This window comes from Lissotriton helveticus, chromosome 8 (genome assembly GCF_964261635.1).
Source record: "Lissotriton helveticus chromosome 8, aLisHel1.1, whole genome shotgun sequence".
Classification (NCBI taxonomy): domain Eukaryota; kingdom Metazoa; phylum Chordata; class Amphibia; order Caudata; family Salamandridae; genus Lissotriton; species Lissotriton helveticus.
The window spans coordinates 1,520,310,542-1,520,331,425 of record NC_136069.1 but is presented as its reverse complement, the minus strand read 5'-3'; the positions used below and the strand labels follow the sequence as shown (position 1 = coordinate 1,520,331,425).

Here is a 20,884-nt window from a genome sequence, read left to right as displayed (position 1 = left end):
AGACTGTAGGTGTGATTTATGCAAGACCTGCAATAGTCTTCGGCTACCATATGCGTTTCTCATTTTTGTCCTGCACATAACACTGGGCAACGGCAATTCAACTGCATTACAAATGGCGTTTCGAAGGTACTCATAGATATCTTTTCTAGCATAACGTGTAAAGGATTTGTTCTGAGGGGTTTGTGTTCCCGCACAAAGCAAAAAAGTTTCAAAAACAATGTTACAAGATCATCTCTAATCAAAAGCACTCCTCACCATAAAGTACAGTTAAGACATACGGTAACTACAAATATCAAAATTTTATCTGGACACATAAATGTGCATAGTGAGGACTAAGAGTTCGGTGGTAATGGAAAATCATTCAATTTCTGATAGAAAATGTTAAAACCAGAGAGGAATCCAGCAGCAGATTTTTTCTATTATACCACCCTACCAGTAGCTCCAGCTACCTGTCAGTGGCTCTCCTGTGTGCAGTTCAGCTTACAAACATAGAAGCTTTTGTTTGGTTCAATTATTGTATGCATACCAAAATTAAAATGCATTTATTCAAGACTAGACAACTGATAAGCTGATGTTTGGAGAAAATTTGCCTTTATTTCAAAACGTATTTTACTGCATTATTTTAATTGGAGAAATGGATTAATCCTATTCTTAATTTTGTGCCAGGGTGATTGCAGCTACAGCTTTTATACATTACCCATGTAATATTGCAATTCAAATTGTCAAAGCCTTTTTTTTACATTACTGCTGGTAAACCCTGCCTGATGTGATCAGAGCCGACAATCGTGGATGGGGTGGTCAGCATTACATTACTAATATTAGGGAAGAGGTGTGGCGCTGCGTCCAGGGCAACCAACACTGGACGCTGGGGCTCACGGTTCGATCCCCGAAATCGGCGGCAGGTCAGCCCAGCACCATGTGACTGTGGGCAATAGCTCGCTTAATCTTCCCGACGGCCCCCAGTGCCGGGATGCCTCCGTGAAGCTGTGCGCTTTACAAATACTGGATTTACATTTATTTATCAGTAGCTTGGAATGATTGTCAATAAAAGAGAATAGCTTTTATTACAGAAAAGGCTGGAGATCCCTGCTCTGGACTCAATAATTCCTCAAGAAACTGGGACATTTTCCGTTTCCACTAAACCCTAAACCAATCTTTCAACTCTCAATCTGACACAAATAAGGGGACTTCATTTTTTTATATAGAAAGCCGATGACAAATGCAATAATTGGAATCCAAAGCTATATCTACATTATACTTATACATGTAATTTGTTGTGCTGCCTACTGAGATGTTTGCACTGCAGCGTAAAGGTGCCTGTTATGGGCTGTATTAAAAACAATATTTGATCTTATTTGTGGTTCCACAAGAAAGAGGTCCGTGAAACCCAACATATCGACACAAATGATGTCCAAACCTAGTTTGTCATTTTACTTTGTAAACTTGACCACCATGATTTTTCTGATTTCTGATTCTGCAGTTACAGTTTAAAATAAATTTGTTAGTGAGTTATCAAAAAGCCTTAACTTCAAACAATGTAAAAAAAGTCATGGATTGCATGAAGGGTGGCATTTTAACACTGGTGGGTGTCTGGCTTTGTAGGGGCCCGACTCGTGACTTACGGGAAAGTCCCTGCTTCAGAGATCTGCCCTATAACTATAAAAATTTTGACTAATGTTCATCGCATTGAGAAAAATCAAATTTCAAAAAAACAAATCCACCAGATGAAAGGCTGAGAACCCTGGGTATAGAGAAATGTTTGATACTGTAAAAGTGCCCAAATAAAGAGTTTGCTAGACAATTGATACAATAGAGAGAGCATGGTCCAAGAACCTTTCATAGTGGGAGAAGGCTAAAAGTGGTGTACCGCCATGTACGGTGCAGTGATGAGAACCGTTGAATTATTATGAAAGTTATCTAGCGTTTGCAATCCATTTCTACACCACAAAAAAAGAACTAAAGAAAAGACATGGAGAGGTTACAAAAGTTAAGTGGTTAAGAAGTCTTGAGATCCAACTCAGATAAATGCAACGGATTGTGAGACCGGGAAGGCACCGGGTTTGAAGGGCATTACCGTAGCAGCCAGCAGGACACCCTGAAAGGTGGAAGTGGCACCTGGCGTTTAGTAAATTGCCGACAGCGGTGTAAAATTAGCCCCTTCAGTGTGGGGGGGCACCTGAGCTCCAGGGGTAAGCCTTCGGCACTGTGCACGGGCGGCAGATGGCCTGAGAGCTCCTGACTGGGTCTGGGGAGGCTTCCATTTACTTTGCAGGGGGGGGCCTCAAGTTTCGTTACACCACTGGTTGTTGAGGGGTTAATATTTTTTTATTTTGTAGGATTTCCCCTATGCTATTACAACAACAATAAAAGAATTCAACGAAAAACCCTGATAAAGCAAGGCATCAAACTAAAAATATATATAAAATCAGCTACGTGATAATACATTATTTTTTTCAGGACTCACATAAGGCCAGATTGTGTTTCCGATATTTTATGCAAATCTGCACAAACCCCAGCATAGGACATTCATCAGAAAGGTGGCATACTTATACAATCGATCTCCAAGCATAAATGGACCAGAAATGAATAAACAGCTGATTTATTCTAATTTCGATATAGTCTTTCCCACAACTAACAACATGTTATGGCCTTACAAATGTATGTAACACATTTAAATCACACTGTCCCCCACAAAAATCTGAGACCTTCTGTTTATATACCAGCACATGTCATCCTTCAACTTTCCATATTTTTTATTTTACATTCTGGGTGTATTCCAGCATTAGTGCTAAGAAATCATATATTCATGTCAAAAAACAAGATGTTGTTTCTCATTGAAGTCTGTATCCTGAAAAACAGGTCATACAGTCGAATGAATCTTCATGGATCAGATGCAATGAGTCCAAAGACTGATATTTTTACTCTCAACTGAGGAATATAGAGGAGGGTCAAGACGTGGAAGTTATTGTGATCAGTCCGCCATTCACTAGAGGACCTTTGGTTCTCCTCCTTGGCCCGAGAGAGTCTCCGGTTTTTGGGGGCTCCATCCATTTAACAGAAGGGGGAGCGAGGGGGGAGTTGTGGGAGGAGGTTGTGTGCCTGGCAAGGACCAGCCTTTTGCTTTTCTCAAGTTTCTCTTCCGCTGGTGAATCTAGACAGTAGAGCAGCCGGAAATGGACATGGTTGGCTCTATCCACACATGGTGCGTACCAGGATGTATGGTTGAAAATGTAATCACAAAATATCATTATACGAGAAGATATTTGGAATTGTGGCATTTGTATCTGATATTCCAGTCTGTCTGGGATAGGTGAAGGGGGGGAGGAAAAGAGGCAGATGGACTGAAAGAAGCAGACAAGGGTATTAAGAGGAGGACCAAGTTGCAATCGGGGAGCAGAGATAGAGGGGGAAGTAGAGACTTAAAATAGAAAAGGTTCGGGTGGACATAAAAGTGGGGATGGAGTAGAGAATACAAGGGGCCTCAAAGGTGGCCAATCCCAGGAAAGAAGGCCCTGTGACAGAGACCATGGGATTGCCAAGCACAGTTAGCAAAAAAGACGCAGAATTGTTGTCCGCTACAGATGAGGATAATGGCTGGGAACTGCTTAGTGCAGAAAACCATCCATTGTGATATGCATCCTTTGCTTATAAGCAGGGCCACTGGAATTATGCGATAGTGTGGCTGCGGCGAATTTTGTATAGTTATAGATTTGCTGCATGTGGCACATAATACATCAACTGCTGCATAATCTGCAGATTCTAACCCCAAAAATGTTGTTTCTAGCTCAAGCGGTTCAAAAGTTACTAAAAATGCTGTGGCATGTGTTGCCGCATGATGGAAGATCCTTTGCAAAGCTGGACTGCCCACTTTTTTGGTGCTTATTGCTATATTTTGGTGTTAAACTAGTACTAATGAGGTGCGACCAATGGCCTGAAAGTGTTACCAATTTTAAAAATTACGAAATAATAATGTAATATTACGAAATGTGCAGCATTATGCCACACAATTTACTCAACCCTCTCCAGAAGTTAATTCCAGTGGCCCTGCCTATAAAGCTTATATATGTAAACAGTTTGGTGCAGAGGATCTTCAGCTATGCATTTTGATCGACACCAGCTCACTATGAGACTGGTGTGCGCGAGCTTCATGTGCAGCGCACCCATGCACAGCGATCCGCATCAGCTCCACAGAAGGCCGAAACGTGTCAACAACATGACAAGAGCACCCATGCATTATGACCTGCATCAGCTCCCTATAAGACTGAGTTGCATGGGCTGTGGGGCTCACAATACCTGTGCATTGTGAACTGCACACCCATAATGGGCTGATCCTATTTAATGTGACTTTTGCAACCGAACAGGCTCTGTGTGATTTTGGGGCAGCCTACATCAGCATAGCAAATCAACAAACTCAACGGCAGTCGCGGTACTGGATTATGCACCTACCAATAGGGACGGAGGACACATTACAGATGGGCAGCCAGAACTCAAATGCCATGCTAGACTGGTGCTTCCATGGACATGCCTTCCTGCCTCCGGCTTCCTAATGCCTGTTCTGCTTTTGTTTTTACCACAAATGGCGGCGCGTACTGACGCGTCTGTCCGTAAACGAGCATTGTACAATACAAAGGAATAGGATGAGAATAAAGCACAGATGCTCAGCAACAAGGAGTACAAAACAAGGGACCGGTACAGAGCTGAAGAGAACCAGGGAGAGAGCACACGACTGACTCTTAATTTGGCTTCCGACTTGTCAGCGGGGCGCGAGGTGGACTGGGCACAGCGCCATCTCCAGCTCTGAACATGCCTCCCAGTGATGCTCTCCTGCCTCAGAGGCAGCCCTGCCCAATTAACAGTTTCGTTAAACGTCCTCTTTCAGTGATTTTGCTTTCCCGAATTAAACAGTTGCCATATTTATTAGCATTCCCTCCACAAGGGCCTTTGGTACCGGTTGACATGGATTTTCTTTAAATATGCAGAAAGAAATTAGATTTTGCTGGGTAAAAAATGCCTTTTTGCTTCCTGCCTCAGATTGCGGCATCCAAGTCCAGGCTCCTAATCAAACTGAAGAAGATCTCACCTGTGGTTTTTTATTCTTTGCTCTCAGGTTACATTCTATCTCGGTTTTCTGAATTCCTCAACCTGGGAGGTATGCCAAAATAACGTTGACAAAAATATCGTGTGACAGACTCACCTTGTCCTATATATCATTTACAAAAATATCTTCCTATGGGGGAATAGATTTTCTTTTATTAACTATAGAGGTGATATTTTTGTAAACGATAATTAGGACGCAACATCTGTCAGAGGATATTTTGACTGTCACATGTTGGTACCATGCCATCACAGTTCTTACTTTAGGTTACATGGGGGGGGGGGGCATCAGTAATCGGGCCACCCAACCTAAATTTAAATATGTTTGACTATGTTGTGGTAGATGCGTATCTGATACGTTCACAAGATGAATTCTGGATTCTGAAGTAGCGTGCAACTCGCCGAAAAAGCGCTTCAACACCCCATCAAGGGTAGAAAGCGCTATATAAATGCAAACCTTTTTCCCTCTTCTATCCTTCTCAATCCAAATAACTGACTAACATATCCACCACTCAAATTACTTTTATATTTTCACTAAACCTTTATGGGTTCCGGAGTCGCAGAAAAAGCGCTTTGACGCCTCGTCAGGGGTAGTAAGCGCTATTTAGATGCAATTACAGTACAATACGATGTGCAAATCAGCAATAAATGTCACAAAAAGCTGAGGATGCTGAATGGGAGGACACGGTACCAAGAATGTGATGACCAGCTCTGCGCATGGCAGGGTGCATCAAACCTGGCAGAGTGTTGAGGGCGAGGAAGGCTGGTGAAAGCGTAGGAGGGTGGCGGGGTTCTAGGAGAGCACCAGGGTGCTGCAAACGTGACACCATGCGAAAGGGTAGGGTAAGACGCTAAGAGCGTTGGCGAGGGCTATGGGTGCTGACAGGGTTGGCACGGCGAGGAAAGAGTGCATGGCAGAGTGTGGACAGTCTGAAGACAGCATGGCGGAGTAAGGCGCGCGTGGCAGAGTGTTGACAGTCTGGCAGGGCGAGGGGAGGGTGGCAGAGTAAGGAGGGAGTGCCAGGGTGCGGAGAGCCTGCCATGGAGAGGAGAGTGTGGCGGAATAAGGAGGGCATGGCATGATGCAGAGAGTGGCAGGGAGAGAAGGGAGTTGCACAGGAATGAGTGTGACCGACAGGGCTCGAGTCGGGGTACCACGCGGGTGGACGGCATCCCCCCACTTATTTTACCGGGTGGACACGGTCCCCCCTGCCAATCAGCTGGACTTTACTCTTTGGCCTCTCTGGGACGAGGAGCTCGGCACCTTTCGTGACGTCACTTTCGGTGACAGCGTCCCCCCTACTTCTTTTTTTTACGACTTGTGTCCTGGTGACCGACCACTACTTACAGCCACCATCGCAAGAACTGATGTACGTTGGTTGGGCGAACAGTTAAGGGTACAGAGTACCTTTTGAGTCTATGATGGTGCATACTATGCTGGAGGACTGTACTTTGAGGATGTTCATGAAAATGGCAAGAAAAAGGAAAAAGCTAGGAATGCACATCTTAAATGCACCATACTCTACTCCATGATGGAGAAACCTCAAGAGAGTGCGTGAATTCCATATGCATGCATCATTCTAAAGCCATCCCATTAAAAGGGGGTGCTCTGGTTTGATCAAAATGGTGACTAGGCTTATTTGGGGTCAAAGGTGCTGCTTCAGGGGCTCACTATAGATTCAATGCAAGGCCCGCCTCTGACATCCCCCTTTCATGCTGCGGGTCTGTCCAAGCGGCGCCCTCAAAGACCCCAGACCCCGCTCTTAAGGGGGACGCCCTCAGTTTGGTATTAACTTGGACCTATCTTGCTGTCTAAGCGACCCCTCCCATCCTTCAGCGCCCTTCTTGTCCCACCAAACGAGCTGAAAGTCCCACTCAGCACAAAATGGGCGCGTCAGAAAGAAGAAAACGCCCCTGGGATGAAAAACAGATGCAAACAATGGCGCCAGAAGGGACAGCCCCTGGACGATGCTGATAAAAGGGGGAGAGAGAGTGATAGATCCGATGGAGGAGACAGGGCAAGGCTGGTCCACCCAAACAGAAGGGACCCCCATAAACGGCCACGGTCAGCAGAAAACGCGCTCAGCCCTTTTCACGCTAGCTTATTGGCGTCCTTGGCCTCCGAAGGGAAGAGTAATAAATAGCCGAACAAATCGATAGCGGGTGTGATATTAACAGGCAGGGTGAAAGGCTGGGCTGGAGACATTTACTGCGCTCGGCTGCTTTAAAAGAATTGTTGACGTGTTTCTTTGAACGAGATATAGTGCACACAAAGTTCCAAATTCACACATGTACACGTGAGAACATCTGTGTGCGTGAATGAGAGCATACATGGATAGTATGTGTGTGGAAGTTATTCCCCATTAGAATCATATAGGTGCATTAACGTGGAGTTAATACAAGTGAAACAAAATGGTAATGATGAGTTTTTAAATGTGTTTTTCAGGCAAAGACCAAACTTGGTCTAACTTAGAACGCAACTCCATCTTTATAAAATGGCTGCTGCGCCATAATGTTCAATCTGTGTTCATATGTTTTGTTTGATTGCACATGCAGCAAAACGTGCACTGTTTGTTGCGTAATGATTTGCTGTTCTCGAAGAAATTACTTAGGAAGCCTATTTGTTACGTTCAAGGCTCTTACGGATTGCTCGCCGACGCACAAATGTGTGTGTAGACTCAAGGCTCTAGTTCAACGGCTTATTTTTATGTGTTTGCATACTGACAGGATGTAATTGGGTCTATGTTCATAAAGAAAGATGACCTGGACCACATGGCAGGGCCTACTTAAAGTTTTCTCATACTGGTAAGAAGTTATTGGAAAACTCTCTAACGTAGTAAGTCAAAAGCTGGCATTTCCAATGTGTTTGGTAATAATCTGAGTAAGTTACGGTATGGTGGGGTGGTGGTCGGACAGTGTTAGCTAATGGTCATTGGCAAAGTCCATTGCATTTTATTTTTATTATGAAAAATCCTAGAAATTCTGATTTTCCTAAATGTAAGGAGAACTAGACGTAAATGAAACGAATGTTGATGACTGAGACAATTTAAAAGTCATAGAATCATGTGAGCCAGTGTGAAGAGATAAGGTAATGAATGGATGCCAATGTCTGAGAGGAGGAAGGAAGCGATGCTCCACCAGGAGAGTCAGTTACATAAAGCTTCATATGCGCTTTGGGAAGAAACGATGAAGGTTTATTCTCTCATTGTTAAAACTCATTATTTGTGTAATATCAGACTGCTTAGCATGAAAAAGGAAAATCAAGTGAAGCGGAGACTGAACCACCATACATAGTCCCAAAGGTGGACATCATTACAATGTAACCACTCACATCAGACAATAAGCGCGGGCCGGAAAAGGAAAGCTGCGCTGCTGACGACAATGTAAACGAGTAAATGTGGAAACTCAACATATGGAATTAGTTTCATGCATACGATTTTGGCATACATTTGCATATTTTGTGGTTCCCCGTCAAAACGTCCTTTTGTGTTTTTCCTTCACGACCTAAAAAGAGAGAGATCAGCGGATATTGATCATCAGGGCCGGATTGGGAACCAAAACTGTCCCTGGCAAAGTGCTCAGCCGGCCCCACAGGGTGTTGGGGATGCGACCGAGCTGTTTGCCACAGCCTGTTTCATCCGATTTCGTTACAGCGGACGATATTGCAGCTATGCTGCAAGAACGGCCCTATAACAAAATCGGCCCCAAACCCTGGCAGCCCACCGGGGAAATGCCAAGTGCCCGCACAGCCAGTCCGGCCCTATTGACCATATGTACTAAATGTAAGCCTATTTGTTCTTTGCACTTGCTGGGATGGTCGACTGGCCTATTAGTGCAATCTGGCAGTACCCAAAGACTGGGCCACCAGATCAGTGTACATAATTGCTAACATTTTAGACCAGGAAAGTCGGAGATTTTAGAAATGAAATTGGGGGGGGGGGGAAGGGTTCCCCCCCTCACTGACTTCAATTAAAGCAGAGGCAATTTTTTAGGCGGGAGACAGCCAAAGTGAAGCCATTTTTTGCTTAAAAAATCTAAAGCCCCCCCACTTGAATCATGTCTATTGGCATGTATGTGCCTATGAGCTGTTTTTCAGGCAGTTTGTGGGCCGGTTTTAGGGGCTGATGGGCCGTAGTTTACTTTTGATCTCTCTGATAGTATCAAAAAGATTGACTGCAGCAAGCACCAATGCATACAGTCTGATACTCTGCAAAACACCTACATACCTTGTGTTTAAACGTTTAAAATTGCTGTGATTTGCAAATGTGGGCCACATTTTTTAGCTATTTTACTCACCAATTGGGACCACTTTTAATTTGGTGCCAGGGCGTATTTTGTGTCCCAGTCGGACCTTACTTGCTGTTTAAGGGTTCATTTATAGGAAGAACAGTGTTCCACAAATTCGCAAAAAGTCTGGCACTCTGCGTACAACGATTTTGGAATACCAGATTGCAAATAAACATTTAAAGTTTATTTACCTATTTTATAGGATAGGTTTAAGCAATGCTCAGCTGTACTTCTGACGCTGAAATCGCTTAACCTATTGACCCAAAAAACGAATCCCTGACAAAGTCAATAGGATTAGACCAGTGTTAGTCCTGAAAGTTTGTGCATAATGCATAAAGGGTTTTGGTCATGATTGCATATCAAAGTTGATAAAAAAGCACCTGGTTTCCAACAAACTCGGAATTACAACCTTAGTAGTTATTCACATATTGGTGAGAAATGTGGTCTTGGGAAAATGTAAACTCAACTGACAGACAGCAACCTAAACAGGCATTGGCGTGGCCAACAGAATTCGCTTTAAAGTGATAATGCATGCACACTGGATTTGTGCATGCTTTTGTTTCCGAGCTTTATCACAGAAAAGACAGATAAATAAATAAATCCGGGATTTGTAAAGGACGGCAAATCACCCCCAAGGACCTGAAGGCGCTGAATTGTAGGCACCGGGAGATCAAAAGATTTGCCCAGAATCACAGGATGTTGCCGCTGATGCACAGATTCGAACCCGGTTTCCTTCGGCTCTGAAGTCGGCAGCTCAGGCCGTTAAGCCACACCCTCTCATTTAAATGTTGTCATCTCTGGCTGTGTTTCATGTGGCTAGATTATATGCACTTATGTGAGTGTATGAACACGTGTAAGTGGGTGTGTCTGTCTCACACATGATTCCTGACTAAAGCTGCAGCTAAAACATGCAGTAAGGAAAAAAAAAGGATTTCTTGGCGTTCTGTACTTTCGGATTCTTTTAAGTGCAGAATGCATGCATGAAATAAAGACTTTTAAAGTGTGAAGATGGTGTATTTTTAAGACGTAAAATACTCCCTTATGCACAAGCACATCATAGGAGGCGGAATGGTACAACACCCAAACGTAAGCATGAAGCACCCCCTCTAAGTAGAGCCATAGACCAATCTATGTATATTTTTAAAGAATTAATCATTGTTTTTGAAGACAACTGTGCTACCACGCCAGCCCCCCAAAAAGATACAAAGGCTGAGAAACAAGTTCCATCTAGCAGAAGAGAGCTTGAGAGCTCTGCAGCTGAAGGGTACAACACAAGGGTTGCATGAACATTTCAGGTTGTAAGCCTAAAGTGACTGAAGAAGGGGTCATCTTTTGATGAACTGGTGATCCAGGGCTCTTCAGAGAGTCAGCATTTCCTTTGCACAGCACACCCCAACAGAACAAAGGAGTGTTAATGATTGCCTGTCCATTCAGACCCCATGCCACTCCAGGAGCCAAAGACCATCACTGCAATACAAGACATTACCTCCAGGCAGGGAACCAGCAGTTTTGCGTTCTTTTGGTCTGGGGATTATGTTTAATTAGATACCGCGTGGCAACACATAACATACATAAGCTAGTAAGAGACCCAGGTAGCTTTGGAACTGTATCGAAATCAATAAAAGATATTTTATTTGATTGTTGGCATTCATGTAGTCCAGACCTGAGCGCACAGAGGGCAGCGGAGCACTTTATGTAATAAACTGGAAACATGTATTAAGCACGCATGGTTTCAGAGGGTGTGCGAGTAGCTTTAGAAAGCTCGCGGTATAGAACCTAATGCAATTTTTGGAGATATGGATCAGGTGCAGGTGAGTTGTAATTAGGACATTAGGACAGTGGCGTAAAGAAACTTGTGGGGGTCTCCCCGCAAACTGCATGGAGGGCCGCCCCCTACACTCCGGACTCCATCAGGAGCTCTCAGACCCAACCGTACACAGTGGCTGCGTGGGCTCCATGGAGTTTGGGGGCTATTGCTAGGACACTGCATTAGGACCAAGTGAAAAATTATTTACACTGATGTCATCTTGCATAATTTCCAGCATGTCTTGTTATGCTTTAATGCTAAACCCCATGAATATGCCACATCAGGTAACAGGTGTCATTTGGGAAAAGTCCTTTAGCAGGGGCATACTAATAACCCCACTGAACAGAACGCAAGCAGCTGATGCTCGCAACACGTACAATTTTGCACCATCTTTTAGCTCACAATGCGCCCTCGCAAAGGTGCATTTCCTACAAAAAAAATAGCATGAGGATGGATTTTTCACTAAAAAAGAGAGCATTTTGTGCAATTTTGCATAGTTTTTTGTATTTTGGGGGAAATTTTGTGTAGTTTCAGCAAAGGAAATTCTGCAAATCTCACCCAGGTCTGGTAGTAATTCAGCAGAAGAGTTAGAAATAGACACGGTTATGGTAAAGTGGAGGTTTGCTATTGCTTTCAAGAGGTACTAGAGAGTTGGTAATGAGGTTGTATCTGCCATGAACAGAGAAATCTTCCTTGCCTGTTACTACTGAGCCTTTTTGACTGAATCTTGAGAGCTATGTGCTGTGTACCGTGTCCAGTTCATAAGAGACATGGAGCTTGTCGGCGATAATATCTGGTTTTTAAAATGAGGGTTTTGTAGATCACAAAATAGAACCTGACTTTTCATGGGGTGATAGGAGTGACCATTACATGCTTTAAAATGGGAGGGATTCATCAAATATTCTTTGGGTGTTGACGAAGCAGACATACAGGACAGCTTTCAGGGAAAACCTGGACAGAAAGTGTCAGAAGATCTGGGTTCAATGAGTTAAAGCTGTCATGAGGAGGGAAAGGCTTACTTATCTGCCACGTGGTCAGCTGGTACCATTCTGCGTAGGATTCTTTTTCACATGGCCCTTGAAAGAGGCACTGGCATCTGTAAAAGCCCAGGGACTCTGTACAGGAGGTGAGGTTGGGTCAGAAATTTTTGAGTTGGACATGCTTGGACCCCCAGTGGAAGAGTACCACTAGCTGATGAAAACAAACTCTGTTTAGTTTCAAAAAGACAGGGGGCAGCTTGGTTTAGGTGGTGGCCAGGCAGGTTTACAGCTACAGTTGCATTGTTGTGACAGACAAAGGAGCAGAGAGGATCAGATTTTGGAAGCAGCATTTGAAATCAGATCCCAACTGGACCCTGGAAGAGTGCTGTGCTGCCTGATTCAGCAGGTGTACAGGTGACTAACAAAACTCGCACCTGGTCCGTAGCGGTTCCTAGATAATGAAACGGGGAGAGGATGTGGCCTAACGGCTAGAGTGGTTGACCTTGAAACTGGGGACAGTTTCGACACGGACGCTCAACATCCTGCGATTCTGGGCAAATCACTTAAACTCCCAGTGCCTACCAAAATGAATGTGTCCATCTGTAATGAAACTGGTGCTCATGTAAAGCGCTCCGATACCTTCGGGTCAAGTTCGCGCTATATAAAACTCCAAAAAAGAAAACAAAAACAATAACACTGCATGAGTACCCCTTCTCAAAAATGAACCTGCCTCAATGGAAGTCAAAGGAAAGCAGGCAATGCATCCACCCTTCGTTTGTATTATGACAGAAAAAAAATGACCTACAATTTGGCACAAGGTCATGACACTATGTCCAGATCTACAAACTGTCATTGGATAGCCTACACATCAAACAAAACTCTTCAGGGCACATTAAGCAGAGGGAAGGGAGATGCCACCTCCCTTCATCAAGCCCAGACACAGGAAGAAAAAAGAAAGAAGTGTCTTCAACATAGTCAGGGCGTGAGGTTGGTGAGGATGCTGGGGCATGTCAGCATGTCATCCTTCTGAGGTTGCTAATGTGAAGTCTGCAAATTAAGATTTGCAGGACATTCCTCATGAGAATGCCTACAGCTAATTTGGTTTGTGGGATGCACTCGCAACCGGTTAACATATTAACATTTCCGCAGTATGTGATTTGAATGAAAGGATTTCCTTTTTAGCAACACAACCCTGCTGTTCTTGATTCCCTCTGCATCTTGGGCCACGGTGCGGAGAGCTTATTTCCCCATTAAAGTCAATTAAACGATCATCCCACGGCAACGCTAAATGGCATTTTAATCTGTGTGTATATTATTAGGATACAGATGTTCCCATTGGGCTCCTCACTTCAATTTGAGAAATGAGGACAGATAACCTAACGCAGGCCTCCCAACCAGCTATTTCAGTGATTGACTTGTGGTTGAGCGGCAGGAGTTGCACACAGGTTTTTTGTTTGCGGTGGGATTGTGTGTTCTGCCTTATGGTCCAGCAACCCAGAGAAGCAGCAGGAAAATAACCCGTGTACCATCAGTGGCTAGTTGAATACATTTAGATTCAAGAACATTAAAATGTATTCCAGCCAGGGGGACAGGTAGGAAAGTCCCCTGAATGGCTGTGCAGTGTCTATATAAGCAATAATCGGGGTAGAATAGACAAAGTTGCATCCATAAGTAATCCATGAATTTTAACAGAAGAGAAGTGATGGGAACTGAAATGTTTAATTCATGTGACCTGTACTTTAAAAAATTCTTCTTCCTAATAATCATTGAAAGTGGTCCAGGTGTACTCTCATTGATGTGCACCTCGTGTAAATACCACAAAAGTTCAATAACGCAGTGAGTAACAGAATGGAGAAAAAAATAACACACTGAACCAGAAATTGCACATTCACGTGAAAACTACAGCCCCTTCCTTAATGAAGCCTCTTTTAAAAGGATAGAAAGATTTGGAACCCCAGAATTCTCACTGGGGTTTAAGCGTTGCTGCACATTACTAGCTTGTACCTGGTGTCTGCAGGATGGCTGCCTGCTGAGCATATGTCGAGCGCAGGTGTAAACAGGCGTGAGCATTTCTGAGTGATGCAGGTGAGCTCGTGCAACAAGGGAAAGGCAGCAACATCGCACACCGAAGCAGTTCTATCCTCCCCACTGCACCGGCTTTGTTGGGGGCAGGTTGACCAATGCAAATATATACAAAGAAATACACCGATATAGGGGTCTAATCAAACAACCTAAGGCATCATAAAGAACCCAATACTGTTTAGACTGACTATGAGGATCAGTCGAGGCTTGCAGGAGGAACATCCATCCAAGTCCACAGTGGTGTGGCCCATGATGTATTTATGAAACAATATCGTAAATGCTGAAGGGGGGGACACCGCCATTTTCATTGCTGTTGGATCCACTGAGAGGGTTTTTTTACCATGGCAGAGCCAGTGTTGGATAAATTAACAGGAAAACCACCAATCCCCAGGATCTAAACGAGGCGGGAATGTTGGAGATGCGCAAACAGACAAACTGACAGTTTTTGGCGGCAGTCGCGTAACCTCCCATCTTTATCTCAGGCTATCTGCATCTTCTGGTGGTTAAGCCTCTCCCTATTGCCACCATTTCTCGTGCTTCTCCAATGGTCATGCCACCCTATTTACACGATGTTACGTGACTCGATATCAGGGTCCGCGTTTTCAATCCTGTTTCTTGCCTTCAAAAGAGCACCCATCACTGGACGTTCTTTTTGGACGTCTATGCTCTTAAAGTAAGATGCAGCCGAAAGATGCATTTCATTTTCAATTCGGACATTAGCCAAGACCTTCCATGCATTCTTACAGAGTCTTCCAGTCAGCCCTCTTTTCCCACTGTTCTGCTGCAGTGTCAATCACATGTTGCTTTTGCCCACCACACCATACAGCATGGGGCTCAGGCTCAGCTGACTGAAGCCACTGCCTTGCCAGACTGTGAGCGACAGCATTCGGCCCTTGCACAATGTGCACATCCGCACAATAAGTAGTCTCTTCAGTGCCTGGGACTACTGCTATAATGGGATTACTGGGTTAATTCTCTCCACCCCTCCTCTTGTGTGGGTGTCCACAGAAGGATTGCTTTAACCAGTCCTTAACCCCTTGGCCGCGGCGGTAATACCGCTGCGGCGCTGGGGGGGGAAGGGTGGGGGAAGGGGAGGGGGGGCTGCGCGGCACCGCCATGCTGGTGACGGAACCACTCCGTCACCAGCCACGGGTGCGCTGTGCTTGTGATGGAGTGGTTCCGTCACGGCCCCGCCCGCTCAATGGAACGCTCAGCGCAGGCGCGGAATTAATGCCGCACAGGCACGGCGGCCGGGCCGTGATGGAACAATTCCGTCACCATACAAGCGCGTCCGTGGCTGGTGACGGAGTGGTTCCGTCACCAGCATTCAAGGGGTTAAGAAAGGAAAGGTTAGTCTCATTCTGGGAAAAACCTGGAAACATATTCTGATTGGTTTGAAAACTTCCTGCATGAAGTGATACGTTAACATTTAAAGCATGAGTCCTCGCGACCAACCTGGTCTTTTACTAAGTCTAGCTACAAACCATCGCAACAGGAAGCCAAATAGAGAGGAGGTGGCCTAACAGCTAGTGCGGTTGATCTCAAATCTGGGAACCGGGTTAAAGTCTCGGCAATGACGCTGAACATCCTGTGATTCTGGGCAAATCGCTTTATCTCCCCGTGCTTAACAAAAACAAATGCGTCCTTGTGTAAGGTAACTGGGTTTCATGTAAAGCGCTCTGATAACCAATACCTTTGGGTCAAGTTCACGCCATACAAATTCGACCCCCCCCTCTAATTTTTAAATTATATGGCTGACAAAGGGTGTGAAATCTTTATGACGATCATGTGTTGCAAAGTTAATTTCTTGTGTTTTTTAATATAACGTTACTTGCTACCACTGTTTCGTCATCCGAAGGGCTGAAAATAAGGAAGATAGTAGGCAAAAAGCAGAAAAATTAAATCTCAGCTGTAGTTTGCTTCTGGAGGCATGGTGGGCTTCAGGGTAACACATAGATGAGTCAAAGTCAAAGTCAAAAATGTATGTTTATTATGACCGTAGTCTTTAAACAAAGCAGTGAGCATAACACAATAAGGGGTGTATACAATAAATACCTATACTTATTTTTTAAAATGTTATTCTTTGAAAGGCAGTTCTATATTTCATTTTCAAAGGTACAAATTCCACTTATAAAACGCTAGACACCAATTAAAAATTACGATACCTAAAAACATGTTATAAAAGTTTAAAACCTATTCACGTTTCTTAAGGTCGTGCAAATTTCAGTCAATATAAAATTCATACAGTACTACATTTTTCCTTGGGTCTCAGTGCACTCTGGGCCACCTTTAAGTATTTCCCTAGGGCAATTACAATATCAATGAAGGGTATTTCTGTTAGGAGGCTGGCTGCCTGCATCCTCGTTTTTATTCCATATTTTAGGAAGACCGGTCGCAACCATAGTTTTCTCTGCTCCACGAGAAACAGGCAGTCCAACAGAATATGCGGCCAGTCTCCCTTGGTTCTCAACTTACACTTGCAACAGCCTTCATGGTCTAACATTTTTGCTTTAAGCTCTTTATTTATTATCCACGGGTTAATCCCAATTCGACACCTCAGGATCTCTTGCCTGAACCCGCGGTTCGGGAGTCTATCAAGGTAGGGGAACCAATTTTCGTTGGACCACGCTTTTAACATATGCGCCACTGATTTTTTATTTGTTAGGTAGCCTATATCAATTGCTTTAGAAACTTCCTTCCCCCTTTGCTTCAGATCCCCTTTAGTACTAAGGACCCGAAGCGATTCTTGGTCCCAATCAATCTCCAATGCTTTGCAGATTCCTTTCAGTTTGTCCCTACAGCCTTTTGCCCATTTTAGCTCGCTTCTCAGTATTTCATTGCGACACCAATATGCTACTTTTTGGTTTTCGGGGTCTTCCAATCTCTTCCAGAATCTGATCACAGCCATCTGGGTTTGTATTTTCCAGGATTTTGTAGCTGTTTCTATCCTGATGGCTTGTATCATTGAAGATTTTGGAAGGGATAAGAGTCTTTTTAAGCAATTCCCCTCTATCACGTCCCAGGATCCCTTACCGCTCAAATAAAGGATCTCAGCGCCATATAAAACTTGAGAAGGTAACATTGCTTCAAAAGCTCTCAGCATAGGACGGTGTGACATCTCTCCATATACCCCATTGAACCTTTTTAAACCACATATGGAAGAGAGTGCCTTAGCTTTTTGGGTATCCAGGTGGGAGTTCCAGTTTAAAACTCTATCGAACCACAAACCCAGATATCGATATTCATTAACAGTTTCCAGTTTGAGATCGCCTATATACCATGTAAATTTACTTATCTTTTTCCCGAAGCATAGGGTTTTGGTTTTATCTAAATTGATTGTTAATAATTTACTGGCACAGTATGTATTGAAGGCGTTAAGCTTCCTTTGTAGGCCCCTCTCGGTCTGGTCTATTATCACTAGATCGTCTGCGTACAGTAGGCAGGGTATTTTATTGCCATCCATTTTAGGGCTGGCACAGCCCTCCACCTCAAGATGTGCCGGAAGGTCAGACAGGAAGATCGAAAAGAGCTGTGGGGCCAGCACACAGCCTTGTCTTAGTCCATTTGCTATGGGTATTTTTAGAGTTAAAGAGCCCACCTTGTCCTTAATTACTTGACCCCAGTTTTCTCTGTGGAGTTCTTTTATTATAGTGAGTAGATCCTTAGGGATCTTCAGTCTCTCTAGTAACTCCCATAAGCAGGCCCTGTCCACCGAATCAAAGGCTGCTCTGAAGTCGACGAAACAGCAGCATAACTTGCCGTTCTGTTCCGTCGACTTCATCGCCATCGCCCATAGTGCAAATCCGTGGTCTATTGTGGAGTGGCCTGCTCTAAATCCACCCTGTTCTGTGGGTATTATTTGAAACTCATCTACCCATGCACCCAATTGTTTCAGCACAATTTTAGAGAACACTTTCTCGCCTATATCTAGTAGATTGATTAGCCGGTAATTTTGTGGCTCCTCTTTGCTCCCTTTCTTGTGGATTGGCCTAATTACAGCCCCCTTCCAAGTTGGTGGCATTACCCCTTCTTTTAGGACTACCTGGAACATCTTGGCTAGAAATCTTGCCCACCATTTTACATCAGATTTCATTATTATCGCAGGGAGATTATCCGGCCCTGCTGCCCGAGTTAGCTTGAGTTCTCTTATTGTGAGCTCAACATTATCTTCCTTGAATTGATGCAATAGGTCATCCGAGATTTCTTGCCATAAGTTAGACTCCACCTCCTTTCTAGGGGTTCTTACCCCATACAGATCCCTTATGTACCCTTCCCATGCAGCCTCACTCACCACACAGTTCATATCTCCATCTGATGTACCCGCTACAGACTTTACTAATCTCCAGAATTGCCTTAGATTTTTATTCTCTATGGCTTCTAATAATTCTAACCAGCATTTTTCTTTATATTCCCTTTTTGCGTTGGTTACCATTTTCTTAAATTCTTTTTTCAGCTTGACTAACTGGTCCTGTCTCTCTAAAGTAAAGTTCTTTTTTTGTCTTCTTTGTATTGCACGTAGCTCCTTTTTCTTATTTTGGCACACCACAGAGAACCCTTTACATCGATTTGTAAGTTTAACCATTGTGAGTTGGTTCCCTTTTAGTTTTATTTTTAAGCATTGAACCACCTCTTCTAATTTCCCTATAAACCATTCCAATTTTTTATTCTCACAGTTTTCCGGTGCTATTTTTATTTGCATGGTCTTCAATTTATCCATGTATTCCTCGGTGAGACGTGTCGTCACCCGTTTGGGATACTCGACCTCCTGTGTGATCACCCTTTCTCTCAGTAGATCTTTTCCCCCTGCTATTGTTATATACAGGAGTTTGTGGTCACTCACTTCTTTTTGTTCCAACCTAAAATCCCTGATCTGGTTGAAACTCCAGGCCTGCAGGAATATATAATCAATTTGGCAATTTTGTTGCCCTTGAATGAATGTCTTTCCTGCTGGGGAGTCTGTCTCTACTCTCCCATTTACGCAGTGAAAACCCCTACCTCCTAAGGTGTGTACTAAACCAAGATCTTGTTTCGAGATTTCCCCGCGTGGGAACATGGCCGGGTTTATCCCATACACCTCTAACTGTTCCCTGTTCCATAGGTCAGCTTTTTTTGGGTTCAGTTTGTGGTTAAAGTCCCCCATTATTAATATTGTCTCTACGGGAAATTTTTCTAGAGTACTGTCTACATCCTCTTTAAAATACTTCATTTCCCTTTCATACTCCTCCCTGTTATCCCACTGCATATATACATTCATTAAAATCATCGTTTTATGTTTCTGTTCCACCTTCATGAGATCAATTCTGCATGCTTGTACCCATTTGCATTTTGTATTCAATATTTCAAAATCTCTCATAGCTTTCGTTGATATCAAAGTCAGTAGCCCCCCCGAAAACAAATGCGTCCTTGTGTAAGGTAACTGGGTTTCATGTAAAGCGCTCTGATAACCAATACCTTTGGGTCAAGTTCACGCCATACAAATTCGACCCCCCCCTCTAATTTTTTAATTATATGGCTGACAAAGGGTGTGAAATCTTTATGACGATCATGTGTTGCAAAGTTAATTTCTTGTGTTTTTTAATATAACGTTACTTGCTACCACTGTTTCGTCATCCGAAGGGCTGAAAATAAGGAAGATAGTAGGCAAAAAGCAGAAAAATTAAATCTCAGCTGTAGTTTGCTTCTGGAGGCATGGTGGGCTTCAGGGTAACACATAGATGAGTCATTCTGTCCAGACCTGGAGCCAGGGCACAAAATGAAGATTAGACGAAATGTCTACTATTCTCGGTCCAGCAGTTAATGGCAGGAGTATGCACAGCACACGAATCACCAGTAGGCACAGGGAGCAAATCAGGTGTGTTTGTTAAACAGTGTAATGGTAATAATTTTTTTAAGTCTTGGAAAGGTGAAGGACTGCGGCGGCTTGGCAAGATTCTCACTTGCACGTCTTATACACTTGTTAGCAGCAGTCCTTTAACACCCCTGACCTCAATTTTCTGCTTCCCACTAATCACTGCAGATCACCCCATATACAGGGACACTGGAATTATGTGGCAGAGTTGATTAAATTATGCAGCAAGAAAAGGCAAATTATGCTGCACTATACAGCACATTTTGTGATAGTATTACTTCATTATTTAGTCATTTTTAAACTTGTTAACACTGTCTGGGCATTAGTTGTACCTCATTAATATCAGTTTAAAACCCAAATATAGCAATAAGCCACCGAAATATGACCAGTCAACCTTTGCAAAGGGCCTTTTACTAGGTTGCAACATGCCACTGCATTTTTACTAACTTTTAAACTGTTTGAGCTAGACATTTTTTATTGTTAAAAACTGTAGATTATGCAGCAGATGATGTATTATGTGGTAAATGTGGCAAATCAACAATTATGTAAAAACCGGCACAGAATCGCATAATTTCAGTGGCAGTGCCCATAATCATACAGGAACCTGCAAACAGACACACGCCAACAAATCCTGGGAAGCAACAACTATAGCACCAGCATCACCACTGGAACGCACAGACTCAAGATCCACATGCTAATTCATCAACCATCAGCATACACATTACATCACCTGTCACCTACACCCTACAAGTCTACTCCTTACACCAACACACAGCCAACAGTCCC

General features: G+C 43.7%; 1 protein-coding gene across 1 annotated transcript in view; it reads right to left on the bottom strand.

Annotated features, from left to right (window-relative positions):
- The window catches only part of TENM4 (teneurin transmembrane protein 4), an 873,376-nt gene that overhangs the window by 283,004 nt on the left and 569,488 nt on the right, over positions 1 to 20,884 (bottom strand). The window lies entirely within an intron of this gene.